Below are 24,590 nucleotides of genomic sequence, written 5' to 3'. Positions count from 1 at the left end.
TCACGGGCGGCGGCGGGTCTCTGAGAAGTCCGCGGGGTCTCGGTTTAGCAATGTTGCTCTGCTCGGCCTAGCTCTGGCGCCAGGGTTTTTGCCGCTTCGGGAACCCGACCCCTCAGAGCCCGCCTGAGCCTCGGCCCCGCCCCCGCCATTCCGCCTTCCGCTCAGCCAGCAGCAACTGGGCGGGTTACTGTGCACAGTGCGTTCTGTCCACACAGTCACAGGCGCTCACTCCTTCATTTCCTCACGCGTCCCCCGACCGCTTCTCTCAAACCCAAGCCAGACTGGCCGGCTCCCTTACTCCTCTGTGGCCGTCTGTCGTCCACCAGCCTCCTCAACAGCTTCTCCAACTGCTTTCTATCGTCCAGGAATTCCTCACAAAACATTTTTTTTTAATATTCAACACATACATACACAGAGTTTGTACATACAAAAAAATTTTTTTTCACTTTAAGGATTATGAGACCGGATAAGTAAATGCCGTGTATGGTCCACCATCTTGATCCGAACTTTCCTTTTTATTTTCTATCTGGTCACTCACGGTAATGCTTTTTTAATACATATATTTTTCTGAATGTAAAGTAAATGTACTGACACTGTGGAGATTTTCTGAAATTCAGTGAAATAAAAACCGAAACTAGCCTTAATCTTAACATCTAGATGTACAGCAAAATGTTAACAGTTCTGATATCTCAATAAATCTATGCTTGTAGTTTACAAAATTGGTAGCAGGTTTCACATCTTTATAACTTCTTTTTAAATTCATATCATTAGTATCTTCCAAAATTATTAAATACTCTGAAAATATGTTTTTTAATGGTTCCATAATATTCCTTTGTATAGATCTTCCGTTATTTATCCTAAAATGTCTATGACGGTAAACAAAATTAGTTTACTCTCATATATGGATTTATTGAGCTGGTATAAAACATTTTTTCAAAGAATATTTAATGACATGGAGATCTACATATGAGATAATAACAATGTGTGAGAAAGCAGGATATTGAAACAAAATTGTGGCTCCAATTTTGTAGAGAGAAAAAATTAAAAGGTTTTTGTGGTATATATTTGCAGTCTTTCTGATTATAAAAGTACTGCATGCTCATGTGGAAAATATGAACGATAGAAAAGAAAGTATCCATAATTTCACCTACTTCAAGTCACAGGGCTCTTATCAAAATTAAATGAAAATGTCTGTATGTCTTTTATTCCTGTATCCTACTTACAAGATGGCAATATAAACCAGGGAAGTCTAGGCTCCTCATTCTCACTCCTCCACTCTATACTAGTGAGAAGAGAAAGGCTCATATCATCATGGGTAAAAAAGACCATTAATTCTTCTGGAAATGTAGGAAAGCAGGGAAGAGAGGTGCAAGGCAGAAATTCGGGCTGCCTCCACATTACATTACCTTCCAAGGCAGGGAAAGAAAAACCTAGTCCTCATACCATTTAATAGCTGATTGGGCAGAGTATGTGTGGATCCTTCAATTCCCCACATTTCCCAGGCCAAAGGCTTTTGAGATGAGATAACTCTCCAGTACTATATTATAAGAAAGTAATTCCAAGGAGAAAATTTGAAGTAAGCAAGAAAACTACATATACTAAAATGTATTTCTAAACTCTTTAGAATTACATAGTGGTGTGTACATATTCACACATATATACAACCTACACAGTGAAAGTCAGAAAGTATGTGTAAATGTCATGTCATTATGTTCCACAAATAATGCTCCCCAAGTAACTCCCCAGACCAAGATGTGCCAAGTTATTTTTGCTTAGAAGAGCAATTGACAGGTGGGAGAAGACCACCCACCAGGCATGAAAACTCAGGACAGTTAACTCAAGCTCTTTGGTTATATACTTTAATGGAATTCTTGCTCACAGCCTTACAAAGCAATTTGAAGAGACAAAGAATTTCCAGTATCCTTCCTTCTCTAGAACTATGATTCTGATGTTTAAATCACTCCCTAGCATTATGGATTCAATGAGCCTCACTACACTAAGATGTAATGTTTACTTTGTATGTCTGCCCACTAGACTACAAACCCATTCAAGAAAGGACTTTTAAAGGACTTTTATCTCAAGTGCCTTACTCAGAATAGGTACTCAATAAGTATTTGTTATATGAATAAATAAGTGGTTTCAACTGCCCTGCTCCAATCCAAAGAAATCCTCCAAAATGAAACAAGTGGTCTTATACAAGCCTCTGAAGACTACAGTTCTGGTGACTTAAAATCTCCTAGGGCAGCTTTATTTATCCCTTCAAAACACCCAGATTACTGATCCTATAAATATGTGTCTATAAGTCTGAAAATGATAAGGAGAACACCATCAAATGCAACATAGTCATACCTCGGAGATATTGTGGGTTCAGTTTCAGACCACCGCAATAAAGTGAATATTTCAATATAGGAAGTCACACAAATTTTTTGGTTTCTCAATGCATGTAAACATTATGTTTACATTATACTATAGTATAATGTGTGTGTAATAGCATTATGTTTAAAAATACGAGGTATATAACATACCTTAATTAAAAATATTTTATTGTTAAAAAGTATTAACCATTATCTGATCTTCTACAAGTCACAATCTTTTTGCTTGTCTCAATGTTGATTGGCTGCTGACTAATTAGGGTGGTGGCTGGTGAAGGTTGGGGTGGTGTGGCAATTTCTTAAAATAAGACAACAGTGAAGTCGCTGCATCCATTAACTCTTTTCACAAAAGGTTTCTCTGTAGCATGCAATGCTATTTGATAGCATTTTACCCACAGGAGAACTTCTTTCAAAATTGGAGTTAATCCTCTTAAACCTGCTGCTCCTTTATCAATTAAGTTTATGTAATATTCTAAATCCTTTGTTGTCATTTCAACAATCTTCACAGCATTTTCACCAGGAGTAGATACCATCACCAGAAACAGCTTTCTTTGCTCATCCATAAGAAGCAACTCCTCATTCATTTAAGTTTTATTATGAGAGTGTACCAAGTCACATCTTCAGGCTCCACTTCTAATTCTAGTTCTCTTGCTATTTCCACCACATCTGCAGTTACTTCCTCCACTGAAGTCTTGAACTACTCAAAATCATCCATGAGAATCGGAATAAACTTCTTCCAAACTCCTGTTAACGTTGATGTTTTGACCTCTTTCCATGAATTATGAATGTACTTAACTTGCATATAGAATGGTGAATCCTTTCCAGAAGGTTTTCAATTTGCTTTGCCCAGATATCAGAGGAATCACTATCTATGGCAGCTATAGCCTTATGAAATGTATTTCTTAAATAATAAGACTTGAGTGTCAACATTATTCTTTGATCCATCGGCTGCAGAATAAATGTTGTGTTCGCTGGCATGAAAGCAGCATTAATCTTATTGTACATCTCCATCAGAGCTCTGGGTGACTAGGTGCATTGTCAATGAGCAGTAGTATTTTTTTTAACATCTTTATTGGAGTATAATTGCTTTACAATGGTGTGTTAGTTTCTGCTTTATAACAAAGTGAATCAGCTATACATATACATATATCCCCATATTTCCTCCCTCTTGTGTCTCCCTCCCACCCTCCCTATCCCACCCCTCCTGGTGATAACAAAGCACTGAGCTGATCTCCTTGTGCTATGCAGCTGCTTCCCACTAGCTAGCTATTTTACATTTGGTTGTATATATAAGTCCATGCCACTCTCTCACTTTGTCCCAGCTTACCCTTCCCCCTCTCTGTGTCCTCATGTCCATTCTCTATGTCTGCATCTTTATTCCTGTCCAATGAGCACTAATATTTTGAAAGGGATCTTTGTCTTCTGAATAGTAAATGAACATTGGCTTCAACTTAAAGTCACCAGCTGCATTATCCCCTAACAAGAGAGTCAGTCTGTCTTTTGAATCTTTGAAGCCAGGCATTAACTTCTCCTCTTCGGCTATGAAAGTCATAGAGGGCATCTGCTTTCAATATAAGACAACTATGTCTACATTGAAAATCTGTTGTTTAGTTAGTGTAGCTACCTTTGTTGATTATCTTAGCTAGATCTTCTGGAAAGCTTGCTGCAGCTTCTACACCAGCGTTTGCTGCTTCATCTTCCACTTTGATGCTTTGGAGATGGATTCTTTCCTTAAACCTCATGAACCAACCTCTGCTAGCTTCAAACTTTTCTTCTGTAGCTTCCTCACCTCTCAAAGCCTTCATAGAATTGAAGAGAGTTAGGGCCTTGCTCTGAATTAGGCTTTAGCTTAAGGGAATGCTGTGGCTGGTTTGATCTTCTATCCAGACCACTAAAACTTGCTCTGTATCAGAAAAAAGGCTGCTTTTATTTTTTTTTTTATCATTTGTGTGTTCACTAGAGTAGCACTTTTAATTTACTTGAATAACTTTTTCTTTCCATTCACAATGTGGCTGTTTGGCTCAAGGGGCCTAGTTTTTGGCCCATCTTAGCTTTTGACATGCCTTCCTCACTAAGCTAAAGCATTTCCACGTTTTGATTTAAAGTGAGAGACATGTCTCTTCCCTTCACTTGAAAACTTAGAGGCCTTTGTATGGTTATTAATAGGCTTATTCAATATTTTTGTATCTCAGGGAATAGGGAGGCCAAAGAGAGGGAAAGAGAGGAGGGAGTGGCCAGTTGGTGAAGCAGTCAGAACACACACAACATTTATCCATTAAGTTTGTCATCTTATATGGATGCTGTTTGTGGTGCCCCAAAACAATTATAATAGTAACATTAAAGATCACTGATGACAGATCATCATAACAGATATAATGATAATGAAAACGTTTAAAATATTGCAAGAATTACCAAGATATGACACAGACATATGCAGTGAGGAAATGCTGTTGGAAAAGTGGTGCCAATAGACTAGCTTGACACGAGGTTGCCACAAATCTTCAATTAGTAAAAAAAACTCAATAAATGTGAAGCACAATAAAGTGAAACACAATAAAACAAGATACACCTGTATGTGGATAATTATAAAAGCCAACACAAGGTGTAGCTGTGAGGATTAAATAAGAAAAATGCAAGTAAATTTCTTAGCACATGAACTTGTTCATGGCAAGTACTCATAGACTCTTAACTAGTCATTCCTTAAAATAAGCCCTTTTCACTGATCAGATCTGTCTATAAACCACCTGGCTCATGCTAGACCTCTGAACCTTTGCTCTGTTTCACACTCAAGCTCTCTTGGTCAGGGCCTGAGTGTGAATCAAGGAGACACTGTAGCAGGGTTTTGTTCTTTATAGTCAGTTTCAGAGCAGTCTTTCAAATGCTGCAAGTTTCTGGAAGCCCAAATTCTGGATAAACAAAACATTATTGAGAATAAATTTGGGAGATACAGTGATAATTTATAACTGGAGGGGTTATGGATATAGGCATAAATATAATTCCATTGTACAAGGTAGATTATAATACATGCTCTGAGAGGTACAAATTAAGCACTGGGGACAAAAAGGAGGGAGTGATTTCTTATGGGTGGGAAAATTGGTAAAGACAACTTGAAAGGGTGAGACAACAAAAAGAAGACATTCAGAAGGTGGTAGAATAGTGAGACCTTTTCAGTCCAATCAGAACACAGCTAAAAGCACAGGGGCAGGCCTGGGCATAGGATATGTAAAAAATTTGTAAGGAGCTTGCGGCTGTAGCATAGCACGTGCCAGGTTAAGGAGCAGGGGATGTGGTGGGAAACAAGGTTAGTCAACAGCCTCAAATGCAGAGACTTAGCATTCCATCCACTGCTGGGTGGAAGAAGATGATGTTCCAACACTTCTGATAGTGTAATGTTGGCAGGACGAAGTAGAGAGTTGATCTTCCATGCCCCATCTAGCAGAAGCACGTGATTCTTCCCTAAGCAGATAGTACTTCCCTGTCAGAGTAGTATTAAGTGGTATGGTACTGAGCACAGAGCTGATCTTCCATCCCCCACTCATCAGAAGCAAGCAGTGCTATGCTCTGATTTTCTTGCCAGAGTAGCATCAGTGAGGGTTTAGGATGAGCTGTTCCTCCACAGTCATCTAGAGGTATAAAGTAGTGCTAGTGACAGCTATGCTATAACTTCTCCTAACCATCCCCCTACATCAAATCAACAGCAGTGAGACTGAACAATGCAGAGCAAGGCAGGCCTAGTCAGAACTCTGGTTCCCAACGCTCACTGTATCAGTGAAACCCACTGAGGAGTTGAGCGTTCATCCCCAACCACTGTCAATGAAACTCAACCAGGGTAACAAGATGGGAATAAATGGTATTCAACTCTCCCTATGCCCTTGGAGTCAGTGAAGCCTAGTGGTCAGATAAGCCACCACCCACACTTGGAGGCAATGAGATGGTATGAGTCAGTACACAACTTTCATCACTAAGGTACTGGCAGATTTAAGAAGGGAGCTAAACTTCTAACCATTCCACCCATGTGCAATGAGGCAGTGTGAGTCAGTACTCCACTTTTGCAAAGGTAGTGCCAAGAGATCCCACAGAGAAGGTGAACATGCACGCACACCCAACACTCCAGCTACATAACAACAGTGGGACTAGCTGATAAAGAAAAGTCAAATAAAATAGTCTCATAATATGATATCAAAAATAACAAAGATGCAATGAAAATCACAACTTGAATGAGGTAATACACATAATAATGCCAAAACCAAGATAAATAAAATATTGAAATTATCTGAAATAGATTTTAAATCATCTAAAGCATTAAAATGCTTTAATACACAATTTTGAATTATATTGAAACAATTGAAAAACATAGAAAACATCAGCAAAGAAATAGAATCTATAAAAAAGAACAAAATGGAAATTTAGCATTGAAAAATGAAATAACCAAAATAAAAATCTCCTGGGATGGAATCAATTTATGACTAGAGAGAACAGAAGGTAGAATCAACAAACTTGAGGTTAGAAAAATAGAATTTGCCCCATTGAACAGCAGAGAGGAAACAAACTTAGATATAAAGAGCAATCTCAGGAAACTGTGAGACAATAACAAAAGAGCTAACATTTGCAATTCCTTTAATGGAAGTGAAATTCTTACATATATATATATATATATATATATGTATATATATATATATATATCAAAACATGTACAAGATCTGTATACTGAAAATTTTAAATGTTAATGCCAGGAATTTAAAAAGATGTAAGTAAATAGAAGGATATACAGTTTTCACAGATTGCAGGACTCAATAAAGATGTTAATTCTCTCCAAAATGATCTATGAATTTAATGCAATTTCTATGAAAATTTGAGCATGGTTTTTCATAGAAATACGCAGGATTCTTCTTATATTTATATGGAAATGTTCAATATCTAGAATGTCTAAAACAAATTTGAAACAGAAGTATATAGTAGAAAGAATCATTCTACCTTAAAGTTGCATAGCTACAGTAATCAAGAAAGTACGGTGCTTACAGACCAACAGACACACAGAGAGAGAACTCAGAAAATGACTCACATTTACATCCACCTGATTTTTGACAGATGTTCCAAAGCAATTCAATAGAGAAAAGATAGCTTTTTCAACAAATGGTGTTGGGGGAATTGGACATCACAAAGCACACACACACACACACACACACACACACACACACAACCTACATGGAAACCTCTTATCTTATACAAAAATTACCTTGAAATGAAAAACTAACTAAAATGTAAAATATAAAGTTATAAAACTTTTACAAAAAACAGAAGAAAATCTCTGGTACCTAGTGCCAGCTGAAAAGTTCTTACACTTGACACCAAAAGTAGGATTCTTCATAGGAACAATTGATAAATTTGATCTCATTAAAATTAAAAAATATATATGATCTATGAAACACTCTGTTAAGAGGATGAATAGACAAGCTACAGAAAGTGAGAAAATATTTGCAAATTATACATCTAACAAAAGGCTCGTATCTCGAAAACATAAAGTAAAACTATTTTACTCAACAGTAAAATAGAAGACAATCCAATTAGAAAATGGTAAAAGACATGACCAAAAAATTTCACAAAGAGGATATACAGTCAGTAAATAAGCACATGAAGAGATCATTAGCCATTAGGAAAATATAAATTATTACCATAATAAGATATCACTACACATCTATTAAAATAGCTAAAATTTTTAAAATAGAGACCATACCAAATGTTGACCAGGATGCAGAGAAACTAGTTCTCTCTAACATTCATGGTTAGAATGTAAAATGATGTATTCTGATAGAGACCTTCAAGATGGCAGAGGAGTAAGATCACCTTCCTCCCCACAAATACATCATAAATACATCTACATGTAGAACAACTCCTATAGAATACATACTGAACACTGGCAGAAGACCTCAGACTTCCCAAAAGGCAAGAAACATCCCACTTACCTGGCCATGTGGCTGAAAGTGTCTTGGTGCTCTGGCCGGGTGTCAGGACTGTGCCTCTGAGGTGGGAGAGCCAAGTTCAGGACATTGGTCCACCAGAGACCTCCCGGCTCACCATAATATCAAACAGCAAAAACTCTCCCAGAGATCTCCATCTCAATGCTAAGACCCAACTCCACTCAACGACCAGCAGCTAAGGTGCAGGACACCCTATGCCAAATAACAAGAAAGACAGGAACAGAACCCCACCCATAAGCAGACAAAATGGCTAAAATCATAATAAGGTAACAGACACCCCAAAAAACAAAACAGGACACAGTCCTGACTCCTAGAGAGACAAGATCCTGCCTCATTCACCAAAACACAGGCACCAGTCCCCTCCACCAGGAAGCCTACAAAAGGAACTGAACCAACATTAGCCACTGGGAGCAGAGACCAAAAACAACAGGAACTAAGAACTGAAGCCTGCAAAAAGGAGATGGTAAACACAAAAAGTTAACTGAAATGAGTAGAGAAATACACAACAGATGAAGGAGCAAGGTAAAAACCAACCAGACCAAACAAATGAAGAGGAAATAGGCAGTCTACCTGAAAAAGAATTCAGAGCAATGATAGTAAGGATGATCCAAAATCTTGGAAATAGAATGGAGAAAATACAAGAAACGTTTAACAAGGACCTAGAAGAACTAAAGAGCAAACAAACAATGATGAGCAACACAATAAATGAAATTAAAAATTATCTAAAAGGAATCAATAGCAGAATAACTGAAGCAGAAGAACGGGAAACTGACCTGGAAGATAAAGTAGTGCAAATAACTACTGGGGAGCAGAATAAAGAAAAAAGAAAGAAAATAATTGAGGACAGTCTTAGAGACCTCTGGGACAACATTAAAAGCACAAACATTCGAATTATAAGGGTTCCAGAAGAAGGAAAGAAAAAGAAAGGGACTGAAAATATTTGAAGAGATTACAGTTGAAAACTTCCCTGGTATGGTAAAGGAAAGAGTCAATCAAGTCCAGGAAGCACAGAGAGTCCTATACAGGATAAATCCAAGGAGAAACACACCAAGACACATATTAATCAAACTATCAAAAATTAAATACAAAGAAAACATATTAAAAGTAGCAAGAGAAAAGCAACAAATAATATAAATGGGAATCCCTAAAAGGTTAACAGCTGATATTTCAGCAGAAACTCTGCAAGCTAAAAGGGAGTAGCAGGACATATTTAAAATGATGAAAGGGAAAATTCTACAACCAAGATTTCTCTACCCAGGAAGGATCTCATTCAGATTCGATGGAGAAATTAAAACCTTTACAGACAGGCAAAAGTTAGGAGAACTCAGCACCACAAAACCAGCTTTACAAAAAATGCTAAAGGAACTTCTCTAGGCAGGAAACACAAGGGAAGGGAAAGACCTACCAAAAAGAAAAACCCAATAGAGCTTCAAGATGGCAGAACAGCTACATGTGGAACAACTCCTATGGAACACCTACTGAACACTGGCAGAAAAACTCAGACCTCCCAAAAGGCAAGAAAATCCTCAAGTACCTGGGTAGGGCAAAAGAAAAAAGAAAAAAACAGAGACAAAAGAATAGGGACGTGACCTGCACCAGTGGTAGGAAACTGTGAAGGAGGAACGGTTTCCAAACACTAGGAAGCCCCTTTGCAGGCAGAGACTATGGGTGGTGGAGGGGGGAAGCTTCAGAGCCACGGAGGAGAGAACAGCAACACGGGAGTGGATGGCAAAGCAGAGAGATTCCCACACAGAGGATCGGTGCCGACAGGCACTCACCAGCCCGAGAGGCTTGTCTGCTCACCTGCTGGAACGGGTGGGGTATGGGAGCTGAGGCTTGGGCTTTCGTCGGATCCCAGGGAGAGGACTGGAGTTGGCTGTATGAACACAGCCTGAAGGGGGATAGAGTGCCACAGCTAGCTGGGAGGGAGTCTGGGAAAAAGTCTGGACCTGCTGAAGAAGCAAGAGAGATCATCTTCCCTCTTTGTTTCCTGGTGCTCGAGGAGAGGGGATTAAGAGCGCTGCTTAAAGGAGCTCCAGAGACGGGCTTGAGCTGTGGCTATCAGCACAGACCACAGAGACGAATATGAGACGCTAAGCCTGCTGCTGCAGCCACCAAGAAGCCTGAATGCAAGCACAGGTCACTACCCACACCTTCCCTCCCAGGAGCCTGTGCAGCCTGCCACTGCCAGGGTCCCGTGATCCAGGGACAGCTCCCATGGTAGAATGCACGGTGTGCCTCAGGCTGGTGCAATGTCACACCTGCTTCTTCCGTCGCAGGCTCAAACCACATCTGTACACCTCTGTCCCCACGGCCTCAGTGAGCCACAGCCCCTGAATCAGCTGCTCCTTTAACCCTGTCCTGTCTGAGAAAAGAACAGACACTCTCAGGCGACCTACACACAGAGGCGGATCCAAATCCAAATGAGAACCCCAGGAGCAGTGTGAACAAAGAAGAGAAAGGGAACTCTCTCTCAGCAGCTTCAGGAGCAGCGGATTAAATCTCCACAATAAACGTGATGTGCCCTACATTGGTGGAATACCTGAATAGACAATGAATCAACCCAAATTGAGGAGGTGGACTTTGGAAGCCATAATATATATATTTTTCCCCTTTTTCTATTTTTCTGAGTGTGTATGTGTATGCTTTGCATGTGATTTTGTCTGTAGACCTTTGCTTTTACCATTTTTCCTAGGGCTCTGTCTGTCCATTTCTTTTATGTGTGTGTTTTTTTAATTACTTAAAACTGTTTTTTCCTAATAATTATTTTTTTATTTTTTGTTTTAATAACATTTTATTTTACTTTATTTTTATTTTATTTTATCTTCTTTCTTTCTTTCTTTCTTTTTTTCTTCCCTTTTATTCTGAAACGTGTGGAGGAGATGCTCTTGGTGCTCTAGCCAGGCGTCAGGGCTGTGTCACTGAGGTGGGAGAGCCACATTCAGGACACTGGTCCACAGGACAGCTTCCAGTTCCACGTAATATCAAACAGCAAACAACTCTCAGAAATCTCCATCTCAACGCCAAGACCCTGCTCCACTCAACAACCAGCAAGCTACAGTGCTGGACACCCTGGGTCAAACAAACTAGCAAGACAGGAACACAGCCACACCCACTAGCACAGAGGCTGCCTAAAATCATAATAAGGCCACAGACACCCCAAAACACACCACCAGATGTGGACATGCCCAACAGTAAGACAAGATCCAGCCTCATCCACCAGAACACAGGCACTAGTCCCCTCCACCAGGAAGCCTACACAACCCACTGAACCAACTTTAGCCACTGGGGACAGACACCAAAAACAACAGGAACTACAAACCTGTAGCCTGCAAAAAGGAGACCCCAAACACAGTAAGATAAGCAAAATGAGAAGACAGAAAAACACACAGCAGATGAAGGAGCAAGATAAAAATGCACCAGACCTAAAAATTGAAGAGGAAATAGGCAGTCTACCTGAAAAAGCATTCAGAATAATGATAGTAAAGATGATCCAAAATCTTGGCAATAGAATGGAAAAAATACAAGAAACGTTTAACAAGGACCTAGAAGAACTAAAGAGCAAAGAAACAATCATGAACAGCACAATAAAGGAAATTACAAATTCTCTAGAAGGGATCAATAGCAGAATAACTGATGCAGAATAACGGATAAATGAACTGGAAGATAAAATAGTGGAAATAACTACTGCAGAGCAGATTAAAGAAAAAAGAATGAAAAGAATTGAGGACAGTCTCAGAGACCTCTGGGACAATATTAAACGCACCAACATTCGAATGATACGGGTCCCAGAAGAAGAGAAAAAAGAAAGAGACTGAGAAAATATTTGAAGAGGTTATAGTTGGAAACTTCCCTAATATGGGAAAGGAAAGAGTTAATCCAGTCCAAGAAGCAAAGAAAGTACCATACAGGAAAATCCAAAGAGAAACATGCCAGGACACATATTAATCAAACTTTCAAAAATTAAATACCAAAAAGAAACATTAAAAGCAGCAAGGGAAAAACAACTAATAACACATAAGGGAATCTCCATAAGGTTAACAGCTGATCTTTCAGCAGAAACTCTGTACGCCAGAAGAGAGTGGCAGGAAATATTTAAAGTGATGAAGGAGTAAAACCTACAACAAAGATTACTCTACCCATCTAGGATCTCATTTAGATTTGACGGACAAATTAAAACATTTACAGACAAGCAAAAGCTAAGAGAATTCAGCACCACCAAACCAGCCTTACAACAAATGCTAAAGGAGCTTCTCCAGGCAGGAGACACAAGAGAAGGAAAAGACCTACTATAATAAATCCAAAACAATTAAGAAAATTGTAATAGGACCATACATATAGATAATTATCTTAAATGTAAATGGTTTAAATGCTCCAACTAAAAGACATAGATTGGCTGAAGGGATTAAAAAAAAAAAACCCATATGCATGCTGTCTACAAGAGACCCACAGCAGACCTAGGGACACATTCAGACTGAAAGTGAGGGGATGGAATAAGATATTCCATGCAAATGGAAATCAAAAGAAAGCTAGAGTACCAATTCTCATATCAGACAAAATAGACTTTAAAACAAAGTCTACTACAAGAGACAAAGAAAGACACTTCATAATGATCATGTGAGAAAACCAAGAAGAAGATATAACAATTGTAAATACTTACGCACGCAACATAGAAGCATATCAATACATAAGGCAAATACTATCAGCCATAAAAGGGGAAATCGACAGTAACACAATCACAGTAGGGGATATTAACACCCAACTTTCACCAATGGATGGATCATCCAAAATGAAAATAAACAAGGAAACCCAAGCTTTAAATGATACATTAAACAAGATGGACTTAATTGATATTTATAGGACATTCCATCCAAAAACAACAGAATACACATTCTTCTTAATTGCTCATGGAACATTCTCCAGGAGAGATATATCTTGTGTCACAAATCAAGCCTTGATAAATTTAAGAAAATTGAAATTGTATCAAGTAACTTTTCCGACCACAACACCATGAGACTTGATATCAATTACAGGAGAAAACTTTAAGTAATACAAACACATGAAGGCTAAACAGCACACTACTTAATAACCAAGAGGTCACGGAAGAAATCAAAGAGGAAATCAAAAAATACTTAGAAACAAATGACAATGAAAACATGATGTGCCACATCTTCTTTCTCCATTCATCCAATGAGGGACACTTAGGTTGATTCCATCTCTGGGCTATTGTAAATAGAGCTGCAATGAACATTTTGCTACATGACTCTTTTTGAATTATTGTTTTCTCAGGTTATATGCCCAGTAGTGGGATTGCTGGGTCATATGGTAGTTCTATTTGTAGTTTTTTAAGGAATCTCCATACTGTTCTCCATAGTGGCTGTACCAATTCACATTCCCACCAGCAGTGCAAGAATGTTCCCTTTTCTCCACCCCCTCTCCAGCATTTATTGTTTCTAGATTTTTTGATGATAGCCATTCTGACTGTTGTGAGATGATATCTCATTGTAGTTTTGATTTGCATTTCACATATATACAACGGAATATTACTCAACCATAAAAAGAAACGAAATTGAGCTATTTGTAATGAGGTGGACGGACCTAGAGTAGGTCATACAGAGTGAAGTAAGTCAGAAAGAGAAAGACAAATACCATATTCTAACACATATATATGGAATTTAAGGAAAAAATGTCATGAAGGACCTAGGGGTAAGACAGGAATAAAGGGACAGACCTACTAGAGAATGGACTTGAGGATATGAGGAGGGAGAAGGGTAAGCTGTGACAAAGCAAGAGAGTGGAATGGACATATATACACTACCAAACGTAAAATAGATAGCTAGTGGGAAGAAGCTGCATAGCAAAGGGAGATCAGCTCGATGACTTGTGACCACCTAGAGGAATGGGATATAGAGTGTAGGAGGGAGGGAGACGCAAGAGGGAAGAGATATGGGAACATTTGTATATGTATAACTGATTCACTTTGTTATAAAGCAGACACTAACACACCATTGTAAAGCAATTATACACCAAAAATGATGTAAAAAATAAAAATAAAAAACGATGTCACTATGAGTCTGGTGTAATGTGAAAAAAAAAACAGGGTGACCCAAAACCTCTGGATGCAGCAAAAGCAGTTCTATTAGGGAAGTTTATAGCGGTACAATCCTATATTTAAAACAAGAAACATCTCAAGTAAACAACCTAACATTACACCTAAAGAAATTAGAGAACGAAAAACAAAAAAACAAACTTAGCAGAAGGAACAAAACCATTATGATCAGGTCAGAAATAAATGACAAAGACATGAAGGAAACAATAGCAAAGATCAATAAAACTAAAAGCTGGTTCTTTCAGAAAAAAAACAAACTTGATAAACCATTAGGCAGACATATCAAGAAAAAAAGGAGAAGACTCAAATCAGTAAAATTAAAAATGAAAAAGAAGTAACAACTGACACTGCAGAAATACAAAGGATCATGAGAGATTACTACAAGCAACAATATGACAATAAAATGGACAACCTGGAAGAAATGGACAAATTCTTAGAAATGCACACTTTCTGAGACTGAACCAGGAAGAAATAGATAATATGAACAGACAAATCACAAGCACTAAAATTGAAACTGTGATTAAAACTCTTCCAACAAAAAAAAGGGAGGACGAGATGGCTTCACAGGCGAGTTCTGTCAAACATTTAGAAAAGAGCAAACACCTACCCTTCTCAAACACTTCCAAAATATAGCAGAGGGAGGAACACTCCTAAAATCATTCTACAAGGCCACCATCACTCTGATACCAAACCAGACAAAGATGTAACAAAGAAAGAATACTACAGGCCAATGTCACTGATGAACATAGATGCCAAATCCTTAACAAAATAATAGCAAACAGAATCCAACAGCACAATAAAAGGATCACACACTATGAAAAAGTGGGGTTTATCCCAGGACTGCAAGGATTCTCCAATATACACAAATCAATCAATGTGATACACCATGCTAACAAATTGAAGGAGAAAAACCATACGATCATCTCAATGGACGCAGAGAAAGATTTCGACAAATTCAACAAACATTTATGATAAAAATCCTCCAGAAAGTAGGCATAGAGGAAACTTTCCTAACATAATAAAGGCCATATATGACAAACCCACAGCCAACATCGTCCTCAATGGTGAAAAACGGAAACCATTTCCACTAAGATCAGGAACAAGACAAGGTTCCCCACTCTCACCACTATTATTCAACATAGTTTTGGAAGTTTTAGCCACAGCAATCAGAGAAGAAAGAGAAATAAAAGGAATCCGAATCGGAAAAGAGGAAGTAAACCTGTCACTCTTTGCAGATGACATGATAATATACATAGAGAATCCTAAAGATGCTACCAGAAAACTACTAGAGCTAATCAATGAATGTGGTAAAGTGGCAGGAAACAAAATTAATGCACAGAAATGTCTTGCATTCCTATACACTAAAGATAAAAAATCTGAAAGTGAAATTAAGAAATCACTCCCATTTACCACTGCAACAAAAAGAATAAAATATCTAGGAAAAATCTAAGGACACAAAAGTCCTGTCTGCAGAAAATTATGAGACAATGATGAAAGAAATTAAAGATGATACAAACAGATGGAGAGATATACCATGTTCTTGGATTGGAAGAATCAATATTGTGAAAATGACTCTACTACCCAAAGCAGTCTACAGATTCAATGCAATTCCTATCAGAATAACACTGGCATTTTTCACAGAACTAGATGAAAAATTTCACAGTTTGTATGGAAACAGAAAAGACCCCGAATAAGCCAAACAATTTTGAGAAAGAAAAACGGAGCTGGAGGAACAAGGCCACCTGACTTCAGACTATACTACAAAGCTACAGTAATCAAGACAGTATTGTACTGGCACAGAAACAGAAATATACATGCATGGAATAGGATAGAAAGCCCAGAGATAAACCCACACACATATGGTCACCTTATCTTTGATAAAGGATAGAAGAATATACAATGGGGAAAAGACAACTTCTTCAATAAGTGGTGCTGGGAAAACTGGACAGCTACATGTAAAGGAATGAAATTAGAACACTCCTTAACACCATACACAAAGATAAACTCAAAATTGGTTAAAGACCTAAATGTAAGGCCAGACACCATCAAACTCATAGAGGAAAACATAGACTGAATACTCTACGACATAAATCACAGCAAGATCCTTTTTGGTTCACCTCCTAGAGAAATGGAAATAATAACAAAAATAAACAAATGGGACCTAATGAAACTTAAAAGCTTTTGTACAGCAAAGGAAGCCGTAAACAAGATGAAAAGACATCCCTCAGAATTGGAGACAATATTTGCAAATGAAGCAACTGTAAAAGGATTAATTTCCAAAATTTACAAGCAGCTCATGTAGCTCAGTATCAAAAAAACAAACAACCCAATCCAAAAATGGGCAGAAGACCTAAGTAGACATTTCTCCAAAGAAGATATACAGATTGCCAACAGACACATGAAAGGATATTCAACATCATTTATCATTAGAGAAATGCAAATGAAAACTACAATGAGATATCATCTCACACTGATCAGAATGATCATCATCAAAAAATAAATGCTGGAGAGGGTGTGCACAAAAGGGAACCCTCTTGCACTGTTGGTGGGAATGTAAATTGATATAGCCACTATGGCAAACAGTATGCAGGTTACTTAAAAATCTAAAAACAGATCTACTATATGACCCAGCAATCCCACTACATTGCATATACACTGTGAAAGCCACAATTCAACAAAGTCATGTACCACAATGTCATAGCAGCTCTATTTCCAGTAGCCAGGACATAGAAGCCTGTCCATTGACAGGTTAATGGGTAAAGAAAATGTGGCACATATATACAAAGGAATATTACTCAGCCATAAAAAGAAACGAAATTAAGTTATTTGTAGTGATGTGGATGGACGTAGTATCTGTCATAGAGAGTGAAGTAAGTCAGAAAGAGCAAAACAAATACCGTATGCTAACACATATATATGGAATCTAAATAAATAAATAAATGCTTCTGAATAACCTAAGGGGAGGAGAGGAATAAAGACGCAGTTGTAGAGAATGGACTTGAGGACACGGGGAGGGGGAAGGGTAAGCTGGGACAAAGTGAGAGAGTGGCATGGACATATATACACTAACAAATATGTAGTTGTTAGCTAGTGGGAAGCAACCGCATAGCACAGGGAGCTCAGCTCGGTGCTCTGTGACCACCTAGAGGGAATGGATACGGAGTGTGTGTGGGAGACGCAAGAGGGAGGAGATATGGTGATATGTGTATATGTATAACTGATTCACTTTGTTATAAAGCAGACACTATCACACCATTTTAAAGCAATTATACTCCAATAAATATGTTAAATAAAAATAAAATAATTAATTTGTAAGCAGTGGAGAAAAAAAATGATGTGTTCTCCCTGGAGAACATTTGGCAGTTTCTTACAAAAATAAACATGGAAATACTATATAAATCAGCAATTATACTCTTGGACATGTATCTTAGAGAAATAAAGACTTATGTTTATACAAAAACATGTATGTAAATGATCATAGAAGCTTTATTCATAATTCATAAAATCTAGAAACAAACCATATGTCCTTCATGGTGAATGACTAAAATACAATAATTCAGCCATACCATGGAATACCACTCAGCAATAAAAAGGAATATGCTATTGATATTATCAAATTTTGTATTTTTACTATAAGGAATTATGCTGAGTTAAAAAAAAGCCAGTCACAAAATGTTACATACTGTATTATTATAATTATATAGCATTCTTTAAATGACAAATTATAGTTTAATGACTTCCAAGGATTAGGGATCTGGAGTGGGAGAGAGTTGGCTGTAGTTAAAAATGAGTGGCATGAGGTATCTTTGTGGTGGAACTTTTTTTCATCTTGACTGTGGTAGTTGTCACACTAATCTACACGTGTGATAAAACTGCATAGTAGTAAATACACACACACAGAAGTCCACATATAACTGGTGAAATCTGAATAAATATGACAGATTTTATCAATGTTATTTTCTTGGTGTGATTTTGCACTCTAATAATGCCAAGTGTTACCACTGGAGTTTACTGGGCAAAAATTACACAGAATATCTCTATTATTTCTTACAACAGCATATGAATCCACAATTATCTCATAATTTTTTAAAAAAGAAAAAGCTGAAATTGTAAAATTTAATAGATAAGGAAAATTATTCTATATATGAATAACAAATAAGATGCAGAAAATTATATAATATGATAATATTTCTTATTAAATAAATAATAAAAAATGTTCTTTGATTTACAGGAAAAAATAAGTATGCAACTTTGAAGAAGTCATTAAATCTCTCTTTGCTTCCATTTCATCAGACAAAAAATAAGAGATTTGGACTGATTCAGCTCTAAAGTCCTTTCTTGCTCCATATTTCTATGATTCAAGGAAAATGAAAAGCTGGGAAAGAAAGCTGGGATTAAGAAATGAGTTTGGGATGTAGTTTTCCAGTTAACCATTGCGTGTAAACTTTTATAAGGAGAAAATGCAGCTAAGTAAGCTGAGAGTAAAGTGACAGAGAATTTTTAAATCAACAGATCAAGATTTTTGTTTTCTCTCTTGAGAACTGTACAGAGATTTGTGGAGCTGCTAAATTGCCTGTAAAAATCTTATCTTGTCATATAGTATTTTGGCAGGTTTGATAATGAGAGTTGATGAGAAGAGTAAAATTGTGAGTTGGCCAGTTGTATATATTCTGAATAAAGGCTTTGGCTTTGATTTTCAAAGGTGTTGGTTTAGGATTTGACTATGTTCATCCTATTATCAAAGATTTCCTCTAAGTACTGGATTGAAGATGGAGACCAATGTTTAAAAGCCAACTAAATTTTCTCTGTTAGTTTGATCCCTAAGTATAGTTATTTTATTTTTGCAAAAATAGCTTTTTAATGCTATAGGGGATGGATAAATTCAATGAGCAGAGAGAAAAAGCCCTCTATGTTATGGAGAGTAATAAACTAGCACTAAAAATCCTGGGTTTTATTATTCGACCCTGTTACTATATTTCTGTATGACTCATACTTCCTGTGCCACAGTTTAGTATATATAAAAGAAGGAAAATACTATCTAGTTCCTACTTTTCAGAAAACAATATGGAATTTATTTAGGTAAAAGGTCTGTTTAATGTTTTAAGCTAAAGAATAATACTATGTGAATATAAGATCAGTTCAATTTGTTATATATGAAGAAATACAGATAAATTTAAAAATGACCTTATAAAACAGAATGTCAAAACTTACTCTGCTTGTTCACTAAGAGTAATGAATTTTATTTCCTTTTTATTAAAGTTCTTATTTATTACAAAATCAGATTGGGTTCAATTACTATGAAATCACAAATATTGCATATGTTCTATTTTGTATGCAATATATTTAAAAAGGTATTACCACCCTAAAGGTTAAGGTAAAGCATAAAATGAAACTTTTATTTTTTAGGTATTTCTTTGAAAATTATTTTGAAAACAGTAAGTTCTCTGACTAATGAGAATTATCTGAGGAACTAGTCCTTAGCTTTTTCCCTTGATACATGAATTTTCTTCCATACAGAAAGAACAATGACACAATAGAACCCCCACCACAATCCTGTAAGTGGGTTACTAAAAAAACCTCTTAAAGTGAAGGGTTATTTTATTATGAGATTAATAAAAAATAACAATTTTCTGTTGCTCTACACTGAAACAAAACACAGTTATAAAGTTAGTGAAACTTAGATTGGACATGACTGAACTGAAAAATTCCCAAACGATCATCAAGGAGTTGTTTCCCAATCCCACAGCTGAGATAGGAACCTTTAGACCATAGTTTTTGAGAATAGAGACTGCTTAGAGGAAGGGTTAGCTCTCTATGAGAACTCAAACTATACATAAAAATGTAAAAATGAAAGAAAAATAATCACCCCAAAACCCACCACCCATACATATGTTTTCCAGGAGATATGGCAATCATTTTATATTCCCATATTCTTTAGAACTACATGTTAGATTACCTCTATAGAAGCAAAATTATAACATATGTACATGCTTTGGAAAGGGACAGTCTTTAAAAACAAAAAAGCAATTGAAACTCAGCCTTACAGTTCTCCAAAAATAATTCTCGGACCAAAGCAAGGTCAATAAAAAGGAATTGGTATTTACACCTGTTTAAGGAAATTCAGAGTACTGAAATACATACCTGCCCACTAAGACATATTCTTTATTCTCAAGAACTTTTTCAAGTCCATGGCATACAGGCTGAAAAGGAGATCTGGCTTGGAAACAGTCTGGGGTGGAACCAAAGATTACACCTTAAGTCAGTGGACCTCAACTTTTATTAGGCATTTGACTTTGCTGCAAAGCTTGCAATATAAACATATCCCAGGTCCCATGCCTCAGAGACTCTGATCCAGAATGTCTGTGGTGAATTCTATAAGGATACTTGTTTCACAACCTCCCCAGATCTTCACTTTAAGAAACATTACAATAAAACCACATAAATACATTTCTCTATGCTTCTGTTCCCAAGGGCTTTAATGTGTAAATATTCTTTCTTTGAGTTACAAGACTCAGATTTAGCACATATCATTAATTTAGTTTAACTATGTTTCAGATTTTCCATATACTTAGGAAGTCATGATCATTTTATATCTAGAACCATATGTGTAGTAATGACAAGACAGTTTGGGATTTATAACTTGACATTACAACTTGGGCATTACCCTTTTATGGGAAAATAATATCCTCTTAATTTTCATAGATTAGAATGATTTTTCTTTATGATATGAACACAATATCATAAAAATGTTAAAAATTGCATTTTTTAAACCCAGAGAGTTAATGAAGCTAAAATACGAAAGAAAATTAACAGGACGTGTGATTCTAATTCATCCTCCCTCAGTCTCTCTGTACTAGAACTGCTAAACTCATAATTATCACTTTACTTAGTCAACATCTCTTTACGTAAATTCCATATTATTTGCTCAATGAATCAAGTCTAAGATAATAATCAGGCTTCTCCTACCTATTTCTGTACCAATAATGGCCCACTGTCTATTTTTGGGAAAGCTCCCATTCATCTCTCTCTTTATAGCCTATATCCTTATATAGGCAAGGAATTAGTTTCATCAACTCTAACCCATGCCCCCTCCCCAATCCCATCTCTGTCCTTTGGTCAATAGTAACAACTGCTTCAGAAAAGTCCAGTCAGTGACAAAGATACAGGATCTGGCTTAAAGAAGTCACTGGTGACTTTTATGAAAACATATACAGTCATTTTAAATGGCTTTAAGTTAGGAAATGCATGCAAATTAATATATAAACATTCCATAGTATACATTTCTAACACACTGATGGGATCAGCTAAAATGAAATCCTCCTCTGAGTGGACTTGACAAAACATAGGCAAATTGTGTCAATGCTCTTGACTGTGTTAAAATTATATACATATGACAAAAAAAATGTTTAGAGAAGGCTAGTCAAGTTGAGCCAAAGCTGGCTGTATCCCAAAGTTAAATAGAAATGTGTTACCACCCAAACACCCATTTTCACAGTTCAAGCCTTCACAAGCTTTCCCTGTCTTTCTGAGAATTGGACACAATCAACCTAAGAGGAAATATTAGCAGGGTGGAAGGTTGTTGATTAGCAAGGCTAAATCGTTTTTCTCTCATATCTTTTTTAAAATTCATCTTTGTTGAGGTATAATTGACAATTAAACTTATATGTATTTTAACAGTGCAACTTGTTGTTTTTATATGTGTATACATTGTGAAATAACCACAGTCAAACTAATTAGTATATGTATTACCTCATATAGTTAACCTAATTTTTTTGTGGTGAGACCACTTAAGATCTACCCTGTTAGCAAATTTCAAGTACACAAAGGTATACAACACAGTATTGTTAACTATAGTCACTACATTAGATCTCCAGAACTTATAGATCTTACATAACTGAAACTTTGTAAACTCTGACAAACATTTCATCACTTTTCCAAACCCAAACCCTGGCAACCACCATTCTACTGTTACTATGAGTTTGAATATTTTAGATTCCATATACACATGAGATTATGCAATATTTGTCTTACTGTGGCTGGATTATTTCACTTATCATAATGTCCTCCAGGTTTATCCATGTTGTCACAAGTGTCAGGATTTCATGCTTTTTTAAGGCCGTTACTATGCCATTTTGCATATGTGTGTGTGTATATCACATTTTCTTTAAAAAAAATCTTTATTACAGTATAACTGCTTTAAAATGGTGTGTTAGTTTCTGCTTTGTAACAAAGTGAATCAGTTATACATATACATATGTCCCCATATCTCTTCCCTCTTGTGTCTCCCTCCCTCCCACCCTCCCTATCCCATCCCTCTAGGTGGTCACAAAGCAACTAGCTTATCTCCCTGTGCTATGCAGCTGCTTCCCACTAGCTATCTATTTTACAATTGGTAGTGTATATATGTCCATGCCACTCTCTCACTTTGTCCCAGCTTACCCTTCCTCCTCCCCGTATCCTCAAGTCCCTTCTCTAGTAGGCCTGTGTCTTTATTCCCATCTTGCGCTTAGGTCCTTCATGACTTTTTTTTTTTTTAGATTCCATATATATGTGTTATCATATAGTATTTGCTTTTCTCTTTCTTTTTTATTGAATTTTATTATTTATTTAACATCTTTATTGGAGTATAATTGATTTACAATTGTGTGTTAGTTTCTGCTTTATAACAAAGTGAATCAGCTATACATATACATATATCCCCATATCTCCTCCCTCTTGCATCTCCCTCTCACCCTCCCTATCCCACCCCTTTAAGTGGTAACAAGCACTGAGCTGATCTTCCTGTGCTATGTGGCTACTTCCCACTAGCTATCTATTTTACATTTGGTAGTGTATATATGTCCATGCCACTTTCTCACTTCAGCCCAGCTTAACCTTCCCCCTCCCTGTGTCCTCAAGTTCATTCTCTACGTCTGCGTCTTTATTCCTGTCCTGCACCTATGTTCTTTAGAACCACTTTTTTTTTTTTAGATTCCATATATGTGTTAGCATATGGTATTTGTTTTTCTCTTTCTGACTTACTTCACTGTGTATGACAGATTCTAGGTCCATCCACCTCATTACAAATAACTCAATTTCGTTTCTTTTTATGGCTGAGTAATATTCCATTGTATATATGTGCCACACCTTTTTTATCCATTCATCTGTTGATGGACACTTAGGTTGCTTCCATGTCCTGTCTACAGTAAACTATGTTGCAATGAACATTTTGGTACATGACTCTTTTTTTTTCTTTTCTTACATCTTTATTGGAGTATAATTGCTTTACAATGGTGTGTTAGTTTCTGCTTCATAACAAAGTGCATCAGTTATACATATACATATGTTCCCATATCTCTTCCCTCTTGCGTCTCCCTCCCTCCCACCCCTCCAGGAGGTCTCAAGTCACCGAGCTGATCTCCCTGTGCTATGCGGCTGCTTCCCACTAGCTATCTACCTTACATTTGGTAATGTATATATGTCCATGCCTCTCTCGCGCTTTGTCACAGCTTACACTTCTTGCTCCCCATATCCTCAAGTCCGTTCTCTAGTAGGTCTGTATCTTTATTCCTGTCTTAACCCTAGGTTCTTCATGACATTTTTTTCTTAAATTCCATTTATATGTGTTAGCATACAGTATTTGTCTTTCTCTTTCTGACTTACTTCACTCTGTATGACAGACTCTAGGTCTATCCACCTCATTACCAATAGCTCAATTTAGTTTCTTTTTATGGCTGAGTAATATTCCATTGTATATATGTACCACATCTTCTTTATCCATTCATCTGTTGATGGACACTTAGGTTGCTTCCATGTCCTGGCTACTGTAAATAGGGCTGCAATGAACATTTTGGTACATGACTCTTTTTGAATTATGGTTTTCTCAGGATATATGCCCAGTAGTTGGACTGCTGGTTCGTATGGTAGTTTTTATTTTAGTTTTTTAAGGAACCTCCATTCTGTTCTCCATAGTGGTTGTATCAATTTACATTCCCACCAACAGTGTAAGAGTGTTCCCTTTTCTCCACACCCTCTCCAGCATTTATTGTTTTTAGATTTTTTGATGATTGCCATTCTGACTAGTGTGAGTTGATATCTCATTCTAACAGGTGTGACATGATATTTCATTGTGGTTTTGATTTGCATTTCCCT

General features: G+C 36.9%; 1 long non-coding RNA gene across 1 annotated transcript in view; it reads right to left on the bottom strand.

Moving 5' to 3' along the window:
• The window catches only part of LOC137217213 (uncharacterized), a 236,464-nt gene that overhangs the window by 59,239 nt on the left and 152,635 nt on the right, over window positions 1-24,590 (bottom strand). The gene's annotated exons all lie outside the window — the stretch shown is intronic.

The sequence above is a fragment of the Pseudorca crassidens genome, chromosome X (genome assembly GCF_039906515.1).
Source record: "Pseudorca crassidens isolate mPseCra1 chromosome X, mPseCra1.hap1, whole genome shotgun sequence".
Lineage (NCBI taxonomy): Eukaryota > Metazoa > Chordata > Mammalia > Artiodactyla > Delphinidae > Pseudorca > Pseudorca crassidens.
Note: the sequence above shows the minus strand (reverse complement) of the source record. Positions and strands in the feature narration are given on the sequence as shown.